Source organism: Pseudophryne corroboree, chromosome 2 (genome assembly GCF_028390025.1).
Source record: "Pseudophryne corroboree isolate aPseCor3 chromosome 2, aPseCor3.hap2, whole genome shotgun sequence".
Lineage (NCBI taxonomy): Eukaryota > Metazoa > Chordata > Amphibia > Anura > Myobatrachidae > Pseudophryne > Pseudophryne corroboree.
Genome location: NC_086445.1, coordinates 801,100,644 through 801,120,106, shown reverse-complemented (window position 1 = coordinate 801,120,106; position 19,463 = coordinate 801,100,644). Strand labels below are relative to the sequence as shown.

Sequence of the window (19,463 nt, the reverse complement as noted above, 5' to 3'; positions counted from 1 at the left end):
AGTTTCACTGGGAAAAGCAAGGCAAACTTACAACCCCATTAAAAAAGCTGATAGCAAATGTGGGAGAATTCCTTGCATGCTTTCATCATCAGAGGAGTAGTCCTGAAATATCAGTATTTTAGTGTCCTCTCAAACCAGATCATGTTTTCAGCAGGATGCCATCCAGAGCGTTTCTTTGTGAACATAATTAAGGCAGCAGAATATCACCACTTGAGGTCTGGTACTCTGCTGATCCCTCAGAAGGCAAATTCTGTGTGCCCAATCGATCAGAACAAACTTCTTTAGGTCTAACAATTCCGGTAGAGAAATGTAAAAAAAATTATACAAGGCAGGGCCATTCAGTGATTCTGGGAGACACACAACTCTGAGATCGTTCCATCTCAAACAGTTTTCTAAATCTTGTAACGTAGTCCATATTTGCTATGAATCCTTCTGGAGATGAGCAGAGAGAGACGTAGGGCCAGATGCATCATCACTTGTAAAGTGATAAAATGGAGAGAGAAAAAGTGCAGCCAACTAGGTCCTAACTGCCATGTCACAGGAGTGTTTGAAAAATGGCAGTTAGCAGCTGATTGGCTGGTACTTTTTCACTCTCCATTTTATCACTTTTCAAGTGATGATGCATCTGGACTTTAGTCTCTTGAATATCAAAAAAGTTAACCCCCATTTTCTTCCAGTATAGCAACCTTAGAATGCAGCTGTTTGACTTGTGAAGCTACCTGCAGGTTACACAGCTGTGATAGCTGTGTAACCTGCTCCTGCAGCAGTGGCTTCATTGTGTCTGTAATAGCCTGCACAAGCCTGGAATATGTAATAGGGGGTCAGACACATGAGAGGGTGATGGTAGGTCCAAGGCAAAAGAGAGGTTTTAAAGCAGAGAGATACCTCATGTAGAAGGCATGGGAGCCCCCACTGTGGCTGCCATATTGGAATTCTGGCTCTTGCCCTACCTACTTTTCTGTGACTTAGGAGGCATCGAGGGAGACAGAAATCTGTACATACAGGCTCCCATGGGTGTCACTGGGGAAAGGAGAACAGATGCTGGATACCATGTAAACTGCAATGTGGAGGGTTAGTGGCTGCAGTGGCAGCAGAGCTCTGGGAACACACGGCTTATCCCATCCACCCTGGAACCATAAGTCTTGCCTAAACAAGTTTATATATTAAAAAATTATAATATCTCTACTCTCACAGAAAATCATTCAATACATGATAGTGTATGAATTGTAATCTGAAAATTTGTGGAGAAGGTTATGCAACTGAAAATTGGTTAACAACTTCTACATCAAGTTTCATGAATGGGTCCAAAAATGTCATCATGAATTAAAAAGGAATTCATATGGTCTAGCTAAACCATTAACAAAATAGAGTTAAGACTACACTTTCAGGGATCATATCTATAGGCAATAATGGGAGAAATGTGCTTGAAAGTGTCCAAATTCACCAACCACCATGATGAGTTTAAGGGATCTCTTCTCAGCATGAAGGCAGTTAGCAAATCTATTTCATGCAGATGTTGTTTGCTTTTGATGACTGTGCTACTTCTTTAAAAATAAATTGTAGAAGAGAACTCATTCAGAGTAGCTGACTACACACTTAAAAATAAATTATGGATATCTTATGTATTCTTTAAAATTGTTTGTACAAAACTTTAATACAGTTAAACATATTCAAAATAATAATCATTAATTTACTTGTTTCCCTTTAAAAAGGGTGGGTACAATGTATAATGCGTACTCTCAGATGGCACTTGTTTACAGTTTTTTATGGGTTCTGCTTATGCACATCTAATGCAGCCTAATGCAAAGGCTCATGCCAGACTCTGGGGTTGTCTGTTGCTTATGTCACCAACTTATTATGTCTTTGTACAGATGCTGTCTTGCCACACATATTTTGGGCATTTACTCTAGTTACTTGGTAGACAGCTGCACTAATCTTCAGACACCACGTATCATTTACTTTCTTAGTTCCTACCACTTGGTGTGAGACTTGTTGTTGGAGAATTAACAAGTGTGTCTTTGCTTTGTGCTTGGGGGGTCTATGTCCACCCAATGGATGGGTGTATTAAATAACAGTACTATGGCTCACATGCCTTGCAGGACATAAGCCAAAACTGCTCAATAGTCCTAAAATGTCTGCAATATCAAATGTGTCATCCATAATCCACAGCTGAGTCTGAGGGTGGCTAGAAAAAAAGCAGCATGATATAAGAATATAAAGTTTGACATTCCCTTTTGCATGATATAAGCATATACAGGTTGAGTATCCCTTATCCAAAATGCTTGGGACCAGAGGAATTTTGGATATGGGATTTTTCCGTATTTTGGAATAACTGCATACCATAATGAGATATCATGGTGATGGGACCTAAATCTAAGTACAGAATGCATTTATGTTACATATACACCTTATACACACAGCCTGAAGTCAATTTTAGCCAATAATTTTTATAACTTTGTGCATTGAACAAAGTGTGTCTACATTCACACATTTCATTTATGTTTCATATACACCTTATACACACAGCCTGAAGGTCATTTGATACAATATTTTTAATAACTTGTGTATTAAACAAAGTTTGTGTACATTTAGCCATCAAAAAACAAAGGTTTCAGTATTTCACTCTCACTCAAAAAAGTCCGTATTTCGGAATATTCCGTATTTCGGAATATTTGGATATGGGATACTCAACCTGTATAAAGGTTGACATTCCTATGTTAACACATTATTCATGAGGTATCATAAGTGCAATATCAGATAAATCTAAAATAAGAATACGTTTTTCTATGTATCTGACAATCTTCTTGAAGCCATGCTGCACGTTATCATCACTCCTTTCACTGCTAATGAGAATGTGTTCTCAGTTTTACTCATCACTATCACTCCCTTCTTTTTAAAGGCTGACTTGTGGAATGCACAGAGGCCCTCATTCCGAGTTGTTCGCTCGCAAGCTGCTATTAGCAGCATTGCACACGCTAAGCCACCGCCTTCTGGGAGTGTATCTTAGCATAGCAGAATTGCGAACGAAAGATTCGCAAAATTGCGAATAGAAATTTCTTAGCAGTTTCTGAGTAGCTCGACACTGCCACTGTGATCAGTTCAGTCAGTTTCGTTCCTGGTTTGACGTCACAAACACACCCAGCGTTCGCCCAGGCACTCCCCCGTTTCTCCAGCCACTCCTGCGTTTTTCCCAGAAACGGCAGCGTTTTTTCACACACACCCATAAAACGGCCAGTTTCCGCCCAAAAACACCCACTTCCTGTCAATCACACTCCGATCACCAGAACGAAGAAAAATCCTTGTAATGCCGTGAGTAAAATACCTAACTTTTGAGTAAAATAACTAAGCGCATGCGCTCTGCGAACATTGCACATGCGCAGTAAGCGACTAATCGCAATATAGCGAAATTCGGCAACGAGCGAACAACTCGGAATGAGGGCCAGAGTTTCATAAATTACAGAGTATGGGGTGAAAAAGTACATGTTACAATCGCAATAGAGGTTTTTTTTACAGTTAGCCAGTTTCTTGGTCAAATGCAAATGACTGCTGATTCTTTTGCAGTGAAGAAAACAAAAACTTTTGTTAATTCAAAAATTAAAATACAGTTTTACCTGGTTCAACAAAACATTCAGGTCAGCTTGAAATTTATCATTATATTAATCTGGAATGAATACACTGCACGTTAGAGATAGGATGTACAATCCTATGGTTTTAAAAATAGTGTAAAGAAAAACAAGTGTTTCAAAAAACATCTTCAAGATTAATTACATTCATTAAACTATAAATCACTACATCATTTGCTCTATTTGCATATAGAACAGATAAAAAAGATCAGCTTTCACTACCGTTATCTGCAATCTCTGGAATGGCCATGCAAGCAAGTATGGTGTCATCTGACCACTGCAAGGACAGTATTCTTCTGTTTCTAAGAAATTGCATCTTTACAAGTATGTTTAACAGGAAAATTGAAAATACAGTAACCACTTTTTTTTTAATAAGCTGGGCATACAGTTCACACTACACAGTTGAACATTTGACAGTCTAGATTTTTGAAGTATTTTGGAAATTCTTTTTTACTTAGCACCAAAATAAAAAAACATCAATTTATAAAAGTAATTTCAGTAATTTATACCAATGAACTCTTATTCACACTGTAATTACTCATAAATTTCACTCTGGTGTGACACATCTTACTTTTTAGAATAACTAATACATTTCTTGCTACGGTGGTAGCTAATCCCATAGCCATTCCTGTCTGTGAAGGTGTTAACTATTCCCTTTGACTAAAATACACTACAGTCATCATCTGGTCAGCTGATTTATTTGCCATTTTGGCATGAAGGCTGCTAGCAACTCTGTTTCATGCAGACGTTGTTTGCTTTTGATGACTGTGCTACTTATTTAAAAAGAAGTGGTAGAAGAGAGCTCATTCAGAGTAGCTGACTACACACAAATCAATTATGGATATCTTATGTGTTCTCTAAAACCAAATTTGTACTAAAGTTTAATGCAGTTAAACATATTCCAAAGAATGTGCATTGGTTTCTTAACATGCCTGAATCAGAATGTTTTCTATGACATAATAATAAAAGCAATGTCTAAGAGGGCATCACTTAGCTTGGCTTGGAGTAGCAGCAGCCTGCTGTAGCTCTCCTAATAAATCCTACAATTTTCCTGACTCCCTACTAATATAGGGCTGTCACCTTCCCCACTGTGTGTGACCCCCTCCTGCTCCCTCCGATACATTTTATTCGAGGAGGTGGTATGTGGCGGGACCTGCTGCAGTGCCCGATCCTCCTATTGCAGGCACATTCATCTGGTCTGGGCTCCCCGGGCCTCTACCTAACTTTTCCCTTACTGTTGCTACTCAATGCTGGGACCCTGTGCTCATGGCTGCTGGTGGTGGCAGGGTCTGCTGGCTGCTGCTGGTCTTCCGCTGTGTCTCACGTCCAGTGAGTCCTTTCCATCCTATCTGCACCACAGACACTTCTCCCGCAGGGTGAAACCCTCTCTGCAACTCCTTGGTGTGGTGCCAGCTGTGAGTGGATGTTATGATGAGGTGCCTCAGTTACAGCCTAACACCAGTGCTCTTGAAGTGGCTATCGACTCAGGGTAGATAGTAATGTTTGGGAGTCTTTGATACATTATCTTAGCTTTGTACCCTGCCTGCATGGTGTATGAAATGTGAACCATATTGATGGGGCATTAACCACCTCAGAGTTTTATTGTTCTAGTGGCACTTCTTATAGGCTCATGTGCTCTGCTGCAATATTCTATTGTATATTTTCTCTGAAGGATTGTCATGTGTTTCTGACTTACATTGAATTGTATGTCTTTACATATTTGATAATTTCACCAAGGAACCGTCTCTAGTTTTCTGATAAGGGCAGGAGCTGATTTAACACTATACAACCCAGGCAGATGCTTAGGGCCTGGGGAGTCCCACGGGCCCAACCATGGCTGCCAATGCTGATGCATTGTTTGCAATTCTTCTGGGCCAGACAGGCCCCAGCACGCTGTCAGCGCACACATTGATTGTACAGGACAGCTACTACTTGGAGGCAGCACCACCAGTGCATGCCCATAGCCCACTCTGTCAGTCTAGTAATGTCTCCTCCTCTCCTGCACAGCGCTGTATGTGTCACATGTATGGAGAGTGTGGAGAGGAGCAGAGAGGACAGGGAGTGAGGTACACACTGCTGGACGGGGGATAGAAGTTTCCTTCTAGTGAGTGCTGCTGCCTTTACTGTGTGAAGCAAAAGAGCTCCACAATCAGTGTGTTCAGGCAGGAGGTGGTGTCAGCGGTGGGGCAAGTGATTGGGGTGTCAGTGGAGGTGGAAGAGTATGGTAGGTGAGGGGTCTTCTATTGCTGCCTGTATGCACAAGAGAGCTCCATAATCAGTGTGTGTGGGGATGGGGGATTATGGTGTCCTTTTGGTGGTGCTGGGGGTGGGTAGGAAGTGAGGAAACTGGCAGTTACAGTTTGGAACACTAAAGTTGCATCAGACACTAACATCCACCTTCAATGTATGAATTGGAAGGGGTAGGTGTTGGGGTCTGTAGGTGGGGAGGGGTGAAGAGGGTGTTGGCAGGGGGAGGTGTGGTGACAGCAGGCATCCCATTTGCCAGGATATTGTACTATATGTATCCCCAGACTCCAACATCCAGCAGTGGGAGGTTTTTTGGAGGATGGGTTAGGGGAGGATCTGGCTTGGATCTGGATTTCAAGTTGTTTTTCTGGTGAAATAGCTAAGTAATGCAAACCTTACTAGGCTTATAAAAGGGTATAGAAATATTTGATACTGTGTCATGTATGTTTGGAAATGCTGATCTTTTAAATGTATGTAAAATGTTAGAGATTAATATTAGTAATGTTTTTGTATTTACATATATTATTTTTTTAATTCTCTGTGCAATCATCACAGGCCTGCCTGCTACAAATGAGGGTGGGGTGTGGGTGGGGCTAGGGGATATAGGGACTGGTGGCCTGCTCCAAAAAATTAGCACTATTGTATTGCTCCATATAGGATAGTAAACAGAGGCCATTAGTCACAGTTTCCAATGGTTGGCATTGCTAGTCTGTACAGAACTACTTTAATGGGAATGAAAACTGGTGTATTAGCAGGTAAAACTAGCACAATTTTAATGACAGCACTTATCCAAGAGATTGATCATTATTTTAATGACTGTTGACATTGAATTTCTCTTCCAATGTACTCTGGATGATCAGTAGTGGATTTACATCTAGACAACAAAGGTGGGTGCTTATGGTACACTGATAGCAACGAAAATATATTGTTATGGATTGTTTGAGGTAGGGACCCCTAATCAGTGTCTTGCTTAGGGCCCCATGAGGTCTAGATCTGCCTCTGGATAAGGGAGTATTTTATGCTGAATATAGCTCTAGGGTTAACTCTCTATACCCTTATTCTTAGATCTATTGGATTGATAAGGATTTCATATTAGTTTAGTTTGTCTTTCGGGGATTGTTATTGGGTATACTTCAGGTTCTGATGGATATACAGGGAAGATTTGGGTTAGGATAGGTTTTTTTAATTCTATGTCATCGATTATATGTGTGTAAAATCTTTTTTTATTTTTCTTGAATGTCCATCAGGGTACAAAGTGCTGTTGTGTGCTATGCTACTTGTGCCGGCCTGTCCTGGACCACCCACTAGTGGACCTTTCATCTCTTTTTGCTGTATCCTGTATGCAGTCTCTTTGTTTATTAGAGCCCTATGATTGAAGGTGATGGTGGGCTCAACCTGTTGGGCTGGAATGTTAGTGGCTTAAATTATAAGGTTAAATGTTCCCTTGTCCTGTCTCAGCTTAAGAAATACCGGGATTCTGACCACCAGCATTTATCCACTTGTCAGGATTCCGGCATTGGGATCCTGAATTCCGGGATCCCAACAGGCAGTATATTAACCGCATACCCAATCATTCATTCTGATAAGACAGGCTTTATGCCGGGGAAGCCTATGTTTCAGAATCTTCATAGATTGTATTATTTTGCCTTTGGGCCTAGTTTTATTCAATGGATTCAACCTATGTACTCTTTCTCAGTGGCACGAATTTCTGCTAATGGTTATATGTCAGCTTAATTTCTCTTGGTGAGGGGGACTCACCTGGGCTGTCCGTTATCTCCTACTCCCTTTACAAAAGCTATTGAATCATTGGCCTGCCTCCTGCATGCTGACCCTGGCATCTGTGGCTTTAGAGCTGATGATGTTGAGGATGTAATAGATTGGTATGTCAATGACATGTTTTTTATTTTTAGTATTCTGCAAGCTCCCTAGACTCCATGTTATGAATTGTTAATGCATTTGATGTTTTTTCTGGTTTACTCATTAAATGGGATAAGTCTAACATTTTCCCATCTCAGGCCATGTTACTGATATACAACATGTTTCCTGCCCCTTACAATGGACGCTGAGATTTAAGTAGGTATATGGATAACGCCTCAGCACTCAGATTATGTAGTACAAAACATCAACCCTTTGATGGCCAGTTTTAAAATGATAAATCATGTCTTCAAAAAAGTTATACTTAATATTCTTAGGGTGCATCAACCTGTTTAAGATGTCTGTTCAGCCCAAATATTTAGACATTCTGCAACACTCCCCAACTGATATCCCCAAGAAAGTGTTCTCTGTCATTGATAGCATACTGTGCTATACTCTCTTTTTTATTTGGAGGGGAGGGGGTAGACCGGCTAGAGTGTCTATTAAGACTTTATATAAAACTAAAGGCTCTGGTAGGCTTGGCCTCCATAATCTTCAGTTGTATATATAGCTGCTCAGTTGGTCCATTTGTCTGGTTGGGTTTCTGGTTCCAATGTTTTGACACTGTTAGGTTTTTTGGCTGAATGATTGGGTTCTTTCCTTTCACTCAGTGCGACTACAACTGGCTTGCCTCCTCTACTACAAAAGGCTCTGCTAGTCTGGTGTTATGCTCACACTGTTTTTCCTTGGTCCAATTCCCTGAACTGCTTAAGTTATTATTCAACATTGTATGGTCCTTAAAGGGTGTCACCACTCTAGGTTAATTGTTTAATGATGGCAACTTTAAGTCCATTCATCAGATGCAACGTGAACATTTTAGTCCAAATACAGCCATTTTTTAGATATTTACAATTACGGCATGCTATACAAACCCAATTTACATGGACTTCTCCTGTGTTATCACCCTCAGCTAATAAATTGCTTGCCAGGGTCAGCACGTGGGCCAAGTGTCCTCTGTCTATGCTACCCTTAATGTTAAACTGCTTCCAGAGTTGCTTACATCTCTTAAAACAAAGTGGGAGATTGATATAGATCTAACTAGATACAGATTCTGGGATCTATTAAATTTACCACTGCTTGCATTAGATACCAACAGGCATAGTTCTATGTATTACACAGGGTGTACCATATGCCCATATCCAGGCAGCATTCCAGACTCAGAGAGGACTCTTTCTGTCCTTGGTGATGGGAGTAGGATGCTGGGTTTTGGCATCTGCTTTGAGGCTGCCTGTTAGTTTACTCTTTTTTGGGAACTCAAATGGAAAGATAAATTGCTTACAGCTTCCTCACCCTTTTGCCTCAATACTAGAATGTGTTTTTATTAGAATGTGTTTATCTGGCCTTGATTTGGAGAAGATGTATTCTCCGATGTTGTATCGTTACTATGTGACTCTTCATTCTGGCCAAAAGTAATAGAAGCTTAGACCTGGTTTTCAACTGATCCTCCTGACCTGGATAAATGGAGAATCCTGGTGAATTATGTAATTATGCAGGAGAGGCATATTTTTAAATCCTGCAACTCCATATGCAAATTTCATAATAAATGGGTGTCATTAAGGACTGGGCAGATTAGATGGCGATGCTACAGTCTCATAGCTTCGACTGTCAACTCCACGGGTGGAGTATGCTTGGACGGGCCTGAACCAATAATTTTGGTTCTTTACTATTGTACAACATTGAACTGCACTGCTAGTTTTATTTTTGTATGGCTTTATTACTGTTATACGCATGTGCCTGCTATACAGTATATTATGGTTTTATTTTAATTTACCAAGTTGTATGTACTAATTGTTGTACAGTTGTATGTTGAACTGTCTGATTTTATCTCTCTACCATATTGTAATGATTATAGACAAATTGCACGTGCACACATAATATTTTGTTATATCACTTGTTTATTGGATGACTTTTGTTCCTTTTTTGTTCGCTTGTTTAAAACTCTAAAAAAAAATAAACAATTTAAAAAAAGTAATGTCTAAGATCAATATTTTACATTTTAATTTTAACCTTCCTAAAGTTGTTCAGTTTGATGGCTTGAAAAATTTAAAATGATTTGTTTTCTTAAAGAAAACCTCGTTTGCAGTGTACTTGTTTTATAATTGGTTATTTATTTTAGCAAAACAGCAATTTATGCAAGACACTAGTTTATTTATTGAATGAAATATAGTAAATTAGGAAGTTACCTATAATATTAGTGCATTATTTTCAGTGTTAAGTATTCCGTTAAATATTATGGGCCAAACAAGTTTTATGTTTGCAAAAATTATAATATATTACCTAATTCTATCTTAAAATGTCTCTACACTCACTAAAATGGAATTAGGGCCAATGTGCACAATAAAACAAATATTCTACAATAAGATTACTTTGCAGATAAACCCATAGTTTTACTAATCTTTATCCCTCATAAAACTATAAAGTTCAGGAAAACATAAACATAGCAAATAAAAGATTTTTTTAGACATCTTTTCTTTTTTAGAAAGCATTCTAATTCCAGAATGTTCAGAAATCAACACTTGCATTTCCAAATATGTTTAACAATAATTTGGAAATGCAAAGCTGCCGTTGTTCGCAGCACAGCGATCAGGCTAAAATCGGCACTTCTGCGCATGCGTATGGGCCACAGTACGCACGCGCGAAGTACTTTCACACAAAACTATGCAGTTTTACACAAGGTCGAGCGACTCTTTTCTGTCGCTCTGCTGATTGGTGAGTGATTGACAGGAAGTGGGTGTTTCTGGGTGGTAACTGACCGTTTTCCGGGAGTGTGCTAAAAAACGCAGGCGTGTCAGGGAAAAATGCAGGTGTGCCTGGGGAAACGGGGGAGTGGCTGGCCGAACGCAGGGTGTGTTTGTGACATCAAAGCAGGAACTAAACTGACTGAAGTGATCGCAAGGTAGGAGTAGGTTTGGAGCTGCTCAGAAACTGCATGAAAATTTTTACGAGCAGTTCTGCTAAGCTTTCATTCGCACTTCTGCTAAGCTAAGATACACTCCCAGAGGGCGGCGGCCTAGCATTTGCACTGCTTCTAAAAGCAGCTAGCGAGCGATCAACTTGGAATGAGGGCCATTGTGTTTTGTAAAACTGAAATTCATGTTAATGAAGCTTAACTTTAGAAGTCACTACTTTATTTTGTAATGACATGTTAGAAATTATTGATTTACTATTAGATTTTATAATGTAATAATAGTGCATTAAGTATTTTCAATGCTAAATCTTCATTATACACAATAATATTTTTGGCCAAAAATGTTAATGCAAGTAAAAAGAAGTCTTTTGACAAATACTGTATTAACAATTTTGATATGCACTTTTTTATTTATATTCTACTCATATGATTTGTGCAGTAGAACGTGTGGTTGAAAAGGAGTTTACAATCTCTTTATCCAGTTTCATGAATGGGACAAAAAATATGTCATCATTATTTAAAATATCAATTCATATGGTCTAGATCGGCGGTTCTCTAATTCGGTCCTCAGGACCCCATAAAGTTCACGTTTTCCATGTAATTTTAAAAATATACAGGTGACCTGCAAAACATGAACCATGTGGGGTCCTAAGGACTGAGTTTGAGAACTTGTGGTAGCTAAACCATCATTATTAGTATGTTAAGACTAAACTTTTAGGGTTCATTTTAAAGGTAGTGAGAGTGTAAATATGCTTCAAAATGACCACAATTGTCAACCAACATCCAGCCATCTTCCAGTCTGCATGCTAACAGCTATCTCTACTGGCATCCCAGGCTGATGCCAGACAATAAGTCTGGCTGCAGGCTGGGAAGCAGGTTGAGGATATTACACTATGATTGATGGGTAGCTCCAGATATTTTCCAATTAGCAGGCTCACTGACTAATTGCAGGCTGGGATGCAGATAGATAGGGCTGCCTGTCCACTCTGATTTTGTGTAATTCACAATCAGAGTGGCCAGAGAGCATCTTTCTCTGCCTGCCTCTAAACTAGTTGCACATACTCCCTGAAGTGTGTAGCCACTCACATAATCAGAGCAGCCAGGCAGCATTCTATACCTGCTTCTCTGTTTGCAGCTAGATCATGACTGGTCCTCCCCAACCAGCCCACTTCTTCTCAAAATCTAGAATCAGATACCCAGGGTGCATTGAGATGGCATTGCACAAGGCTAGTCATTCAAAACACCTACAATTAATAAACACTTCATCAAGTAAACCTGGGTATTTTGTAGCCACGCTCATATGGAGCAAGAGGCAGCATATTTCAGGGCTTCCTTATGATTTAGTTTACAGTTTACATTTAAACATAAGCAAAGGATGAACAATTATAGCAGAATTAAGAGTATTTATTTATTTTTTAATCCTGACAATTTTAGGATAGCTTTCTATGAGGAGAGCACAATGAATATTGTAGAGATACAACTGCTAACTTTTTTTATTTAAAGAGAAAATGTACCAGCTGAAAAAGGCATCACATATTTGGCTCACGTCAACTCAATCGAATTCCTCATAGGCCAGTCTGTTGCTGCAGAACATCCTGTACATGTGTGTTAATCAATGCTAACTTTAAACATACAATAGATTTTACTGTATATATTCAAGTGTTGCTAGATTTAAAAAAAAATCATAGCAAAATAAATTATTCTCCTTGGAAATAAACACATGTTGGGTGTAAATGCCTTATGGCACAATCACATAATTATTTCAATTTAAGAAACTATTTATGTAAATGTGATAAAGACTATGGTAACATTTTATTAAGAAAGAATTAAGCAGACATCATTTGGGATAAACAAAAGAAATAACAAATCATCACTACAGTTTATACAATAATGTCCATTTGTTCAAAATGTGTTTTACCATTCTTGCATAAAATATAAGTGATTTTATGTCTTGGAGATTCATATAAAGCATAACAATTTACTTTTAGCTTCTTTGACAACTTGTGTATCCTAACAAGGTCATTATTTAGAGATTAGTCGGAGATGTAAGGCACAGCAAGGAAAGAAGTATAATATACTGTGCTGAACTAAAAAGGAGAGGAGGGGATGAAGCACTAAATATCATTCAATAATAAAAGTAATAAATAAGTGCAGTGACTTAAGACAAATATATTAATAAGAATAAAAGTTAAAAAAGCAGATTTTACAGGAAGAAATACACAAGACAAATGTCTACCATCCAAGATCCAGTGTGTGTGTGTGTGTGTGTGTGTGTGTGTGTGTGTGTGTGTGTGTGTGTGTGTGTGTGTGTGTGTGAATAAAAAACAAAGCCATCCCAGATATGAAAATCTCAGATGGTAGACATTTGTCTAGTGTATTTCTTCCTGTAAAATTTGTTTTTATTTTAAACTTTTCTGTGTGTGTGTGTGTGTGTGTGTGTGTGTGTGTGTGTGTATATATATATATATATATATATATATTTATATACACCAATAGAATCGGCACTCAATGTTACTTGTACATAATGCTTAGGTGCCCTCTGGAAAAAACTTTGTATAATTAACACTCCTAGCAGGCGGCGGCACTCAGAGTCTGGTCATAGCAATAAGGTGCAAACAGTGCTTTAATGGATCACTCCATGTGCAACGTTTCGGGGCCACAGCGCCCCTTTATCAAGGTTTCACAGTATGAATGGTGTACCTTTCATCATAGGCCTTGTTGACTCCTCTCCAAATGTAACATTTATGGTTGTGGCCAAAAAGTAAAATTTTGGTCTCATCACTCCAAATGACTTTGTTCCAGAAGTTTTGAGGCTTGTCTCTGTGCTGTTTGGAATATTGTAAGTGGGATGCTTTGTGGCATTTGCTTAGTAATGGCTTTCTTCTGGCGACTTGACCATACAGCCCATTTTTCTTCAAATGCCTCCTTATTGTGCATCTTGAAACAACCACACCACTTTTTTTCAGAGAGTCCTGTATTTCAGCTGAAGTTATTTGTGGATTTTTTTTTGCATCCCAAACTATTTTCCTGGCAGTAGTGGCTAAAATTTTTGTTGGTCTACCTGACCATGATTTGGTTTCCACAGAATCCCTCATTTTCCACTTCTTAGAGTTTGAACACTGCTGATTGGCATTCTCAATTGCTTGGATATCTTTTTATATCCCTTTCCTGTTTTATACAGTTCAATTACCTTTTCCTGCAGATCCTTTGACAATTCTTTTGCTTTCCCCATGACTCAGAATCCAGACACTTCAGTGCAGCACTGGATGATAGATGCAAGGGTCTTTCAGGAATCCAGAAACTCACTGACCTTTTATACACACACACTGATTACAAGCAAACAGATCACAGGTGAGGATGGTTACCTTTAGTAGCCATTCAAACCCATTTGTGCATGTTATCAGGCCAAAATCTCCAGGGTATGTAAACTTTTGATCAGGGTCATTTGGGTAGTTTCTGTTGTCATTATGATTTAAAAAGAGTAAACACAGTTGTTTGACAATAAATGGCTTTACCCAACCACTAACCATGAGTGAAAGAAAAGTTTGTGAGTTATCATTCATATTCTCTGACAAATGGCCAGAAAATCACAAATTCTGCTAGGGTGTGCAAACTTATGAGCACAACTGTATAGAATATGTGTAAAATTTTGTATAATTTCCTTTATTTTCATTTCATAAGATAACAATACCCAAGTGGGATTTATAAACTTTATTTTTTGTCCCACATGAAGTATTATTATGACCTATATATAAGATCACAAAAAAAAAAAAGAAATATATAAAAACAATTAAAGTATAGAGAAAACGAGATGAGAAGAAAAATAACAAGAAGAATTCCTGTCTGTGTGAAAAATAATAAGAACTATTAAAATCAACGTTGCGTGCCATCTATTTGTATATCTCTCTGATATCATCCTTGAGATGTACCTACAGCTTAATTGGAGTCCACCTGTGGTAAAATCAGTTGATTGGACATGATTTGGAAAGGCACACACCTGTCTATATAAGGTCCCAAACTTGACAGTGCATTTTTGAGCACAAACAAAGCATGAAATCAAAGAAATTGTCTGTAGACTTCCAAGACAGGACTGTCTTGAGGCACAAATCTGTGGAAAGGTACAGAAAAATATCTGCTGCTTTGAAGATCCCAATGAGCACAGTGGCCTCCATCATCTGTAAATGGAAGAAGTTTGGAACCACCAGGACTCTTCCTAGTGCTGGCCGGATGTCTAAACTGAGTGATCGGGGAAGAAGGGCCCTAGTCAGGGAGGTGACCAAGAACCCGATGGTCACTCTGTCAGAGCTCCAGCATTCCTCTGTGGAGAGAGGAGAACCTTCCAGAAGGACAACCATCTCTGCAGCAATCCACCAACCAGGCCTGTATGGTAGAGTGGCCAGACGGAAGCCACTTCTTAGTAAAAAGCACATGGCAGAGAAAAAATTATTTTATTACATTTTGGAAAAAGGCTGTCACATAATAAAGTGTACAAAATGTGAAGCAATGTGAATACTTTCCGGATGCACTGTATATATGTGTGTGTGTCAGGTGCTGCGTGAATATATATATGTGTGTGTGTCAGGTTCTGCATGTATGTGTATGTGTGTGTGTGTGTGTGTGTGTGTCAGGCGCTGTGCGTATTTGTGTGTGTTTCAGGTGCTTCGCATATATATGTGTGTGTCAGTTGCGTGTACGTGTGTGTGTAAGTGAGGTGCCACATTTGTATGTGTGTGTACGTGTGTATGTGTTGCCGTGCCGTATCTGTTTGTATATGTGAGTGTATCGGGTGCCGTGCGTGCACCACCTCTGAGGATTAGGTCTAGCTGCCACCCACCAAGGGTAGGTAAAAATGCTTACCCCCCTCAGATGTCATGACTGTCTTTCCCTCATCCATGCTGCTCTGCCCCCCTCATCAATGCCAGTTTCTTTCCATCTGTACTGCTCTCACCCTCTCCATCTGTACTGCTCTGTCCTCCTCATCCATACGGCACTGTCCACCCATCCACACCTTTCTGTCTCCCCACCATCTGTGTCACTGTATTTATCCCATATGCACCATTGTCTTTCCCCATCTGTGCCACTCTCTTTCCCCATCTGTTGCACTCTGTCTCCCTCCCAACTGCATCACTCTATCTTACCTCCCTCGATCTGCATCACTGTTTTCCACCCATCTGTGTTTATTTGTCCCCCCATCAGTGCTGCTTAGTCTTCCTCCTAATCACACATTTCTGTCCCCCCATCCACACTGCTGTCTCCTCCCTCCAATCAACACCACTCTTACCTCATCCGAGCAGCTTTGTCTTCTGCTCAGACGTTCAGTTGCATAGACTGCATGGGGTTTATTTACTAATATTTGTGTTTGAGTTGATTTGTGTTGAGTTTTAACTGAAATTTTATCGGACGTATTTTCATGCAAATTTTTTAAACCATCTACGCCAATTTACTATGCTGTCAAGTTTGTTGTTTCTTGTATTTTCCGTGGGTAATGTTTTTCATGTTGTTTTTTTTATTTTCCGGACACAAATCACTTGTTCGGTCGGGAATTTGTGTTTTTTCCACGGATTGTGACTATTTTAAACATGGCAAGGTTTTTTTTGCAACTACGACCACATTTCCACTTTTACTTTCGATTTTGTATTTCGTTCATGATTGGTTGTGTTTCCGATGTAGTAGTGTCTGTCTGCAACCATATAAATATGCCCCAAACCATCCGCACCTCGTGGGTTTTGTTAGTGCTGAGGAGAGAGGTTGTGGTGTTGAGATTGGTGAGTAGGTTGGTTTTTGAGGAGTTTTTTAGGCGAGTTCTGAGTGTTGTATTGTGTTTGAAAGTAGTCTTGTCATTCTTGTAGTCTTGTTTTTTTTGTCTAAATTTTTGTCCTCGTTTTTTTGGCGTCTCTTGTCAGTGTTTGTGTGTGTGTTGTGTATTGTGTATTTTGTATTGTGTAGTGGAGGAGTGTGTTGTTTGTATTTTATTTTTTCAGTGTTAATTGTTGTTTGTCCAAATTATGTTTGACTCTGAGGTGGGGGAGGTGAGTGATGTAGGGGAGATGAGTGAGGTGGAGGAGGTGAGTAAGGTGGAGGAGGTGGGTGAGGTGGAGGAGGTGAGTGAGAGGGAGGAGGTTAGTGAGGTGGAAGAGGTGGGTGAGGTTGGTGCTGCAGCCTCTAGTGACAGTGATGCAGCTCTGCAGCCACGCACCACTACTAAGACTGGCCGCAATGTGAAGTTTAGTTATGCTGAGAATGTGGCTTTGGTGCGTGAGCTGATGAAATATCAGTTTTACCTATTTGGGCCTGAGTCCACAAAGGTGACATCACGGAAGAAGACGGAGTTGTGGGCTAAAGTTGTTGTTGCTGTAAATAGTGAGGGGGTGGTCAAGCGGACCGAGGACACATGCCACAAATGGTACTATGATATCAAGTAGCATGTGAAGTCCAAAATGGCCAAGGAGGCAAAGTCTGCTCGTCAGACCAGTAGGGGTCAGCCCTTCATTGCCAGATATCTGGACTATGAGGAGCCCATGCGGAGCTTAATACCTCCTGAAGTTGTGGCAGCAACACATGTCCGTGATTCTGATCATTCCAGCCAGGATGGTGAGCATGGTTTTTCTTAATCACATACTGTGTTTTGTTTAGGGTTAACTTTTGGTTTGGTTAATGTGTGTCATGTGGCCTAGGGCATTACTAGCTGCTTGGAGTACATAGCACCAAAACCATTGGCATTGTTGATGTATAACACAAAAGCAAATGTAGCACATTATTGTATGTGGAATGACACTTAAAATGTGTATATATTTTTGGAGCGTTAAGTTGGGTTTGTGGGCGACCTTTAATTTGCAATCACCAAGCTTTTCCTTCATCACATTTTCATCAAAATGCATTGTACTCTGTATTTTGGGGCAGTTTGGATGGTGCAAGGTATCACACACAGTGGTTCAGATGTACTAGGCTGGAGATGGCATAAGTAAATGAAAAAGCAGTGACATGTGCAAGGTAATTAAAGCACCATCTAATTTGGCCAAAAAACCCACCATATTGGTGATGCTTGCCTGCTGCATTTCTCACCTTAGACAACACTGCTTTATCAGTGACTTATGTGTTTGGCAACTTAATAAATGTCTTCAATGTGTTACTTACTTTTATTGTTATGTTGGACAACTGTGTGTTTGTTGTGCCACATCACACAGGTTGATACAAATATTATTTCTTATTAGTGAAACTTGCATTTTTAAACCATATGTGTGTTTTGTAGTGTTGTTTTGTATAGTTGTAATGTAGGCCCATGTTTGTTTCCTCTCCATTTTGTCATGCATTGCACTTTCCTCACTGCACATAGCCTATTGGCCAATGGCTGTGGGTCTGGGCGCCACATTAGCTGTTTGTTAGATGTCCCAATGATGTTTACATTACAACCACACAAACGAAAAAGTGTTTCTTATCTTTATAATGATTATGTTACAAATGCTTAGCAACTGCATTGTACAATTTTAACTTTTCACTGTTTTGTTATCTGGTTGCACAGTGTTGAAAAAGTCCCAAACTGCCCGACCTTGACTCAGTCCAACTACATCTGATGAAGATGATGCTGCAGCAGCAGGTACAGGGTCCACTGTAGTACATGTTATGTTTCTTAAGGAATGGTCCTACAATAATTGTTTATTTAACAATAGATCACTCAACACAAGGGACTGCAAGCAGAAGATGCCCTCCTGAACCCCACAAAAAGCCACCACATCTGGCACCCAAGAGACCAAGGTTGGATGTCCGGTCCAAACCACAGGTGTCTCCACCACAACATAGAATTTCGATACTGTCTTCAAAACCACCACACCAAATTTTGAACACTCCACCAAGACACCATCCACACTACTCTCATCTGAATGGTGAGTAGGAATCTAAAGAAAAAAAGATTAGTCATATATAAATGTTCCATTTTTGACATTCATAAACTAGACACACACCACAAACAACAATACGTACAGAAGAACACCAACCACAAAATGGCCACAAAGTGGAAGGTAGAATCCCACCTCCATTCAAAATATTTAAGTCCACTTCAGCCAAACAGTAGAATATTGTCTGGAAGATGCTGCAACAGAAACATATGGGCCAGCTTGACAAGGAGTAAGGCTGTAAACATTGTGTGTTGATGCTTTTGCTTACATTGTTTACAACATGCAAAAGTATATAGATGGAAAAGGGGGAGAGGACAAGTGCCTGATGGTGCAGTAACTTCTCACTTAGTAGATTTTATATCGTGCACATCAAACACTGTGGTTTGGTTCTCCAATCTGTTGTTCACAATACAGCTGATCTATAATCATCAAGCACAAGATACACTTCTCATAGTGCAGTATTAACTTGTTAAAGTGAATTGATATTTTATGTCTCAATAGGTATTAAGCGTACCAAATGGTTGAGTTAAACAGGCTTCTCATAAGGGGTCTTTGTCCTCCAATATATTGGTTTATAACACAACACAATCTGGAATAAAAAAACAAGAAATGCACTCCTCATAGTGCAATATTGACTTGAACAATTCAATGGATATTTTGTATATCAATAGGTATTAAGCGTACCAGAAGGTAAAAATACTTAAGCATAACATGGGGGGTCTTTTCCAGGAGTAACCGACCCCAGTTATGGTATATTCCGCAAATATTCGAAGTTCCCATAATACAAATGAGGATAGTGCTAACTTTAAAAACGGGTGTTTATTTAAATTAACTAGAAAAGAAAAATAAAATCAGCAAAATAATTTCTTTAAAAAATAG

At 39.4% G+C, this 19,463-nt stretch overlaps 1 non-coding gene across 1 annotated transcript; it reads left to right on the top strand.

Annotated features, from left to right (window-relative positions):
* The first annotated feature begins 1,372 nt into the window (after window positions 1–1,372).
* LOC135054053 (small nucleolar RNA U3) lies at window positions 1,373–1,585 on the top strand. Its single transcript, XR_010243325.1, has one exon. It is a non-coding gene; the product is annotated as a small nucleolar RNA U3 (small nucleolar RNA).
* Window positions 1,586–19,463: the final 17,878 nt, after the last annotated feature.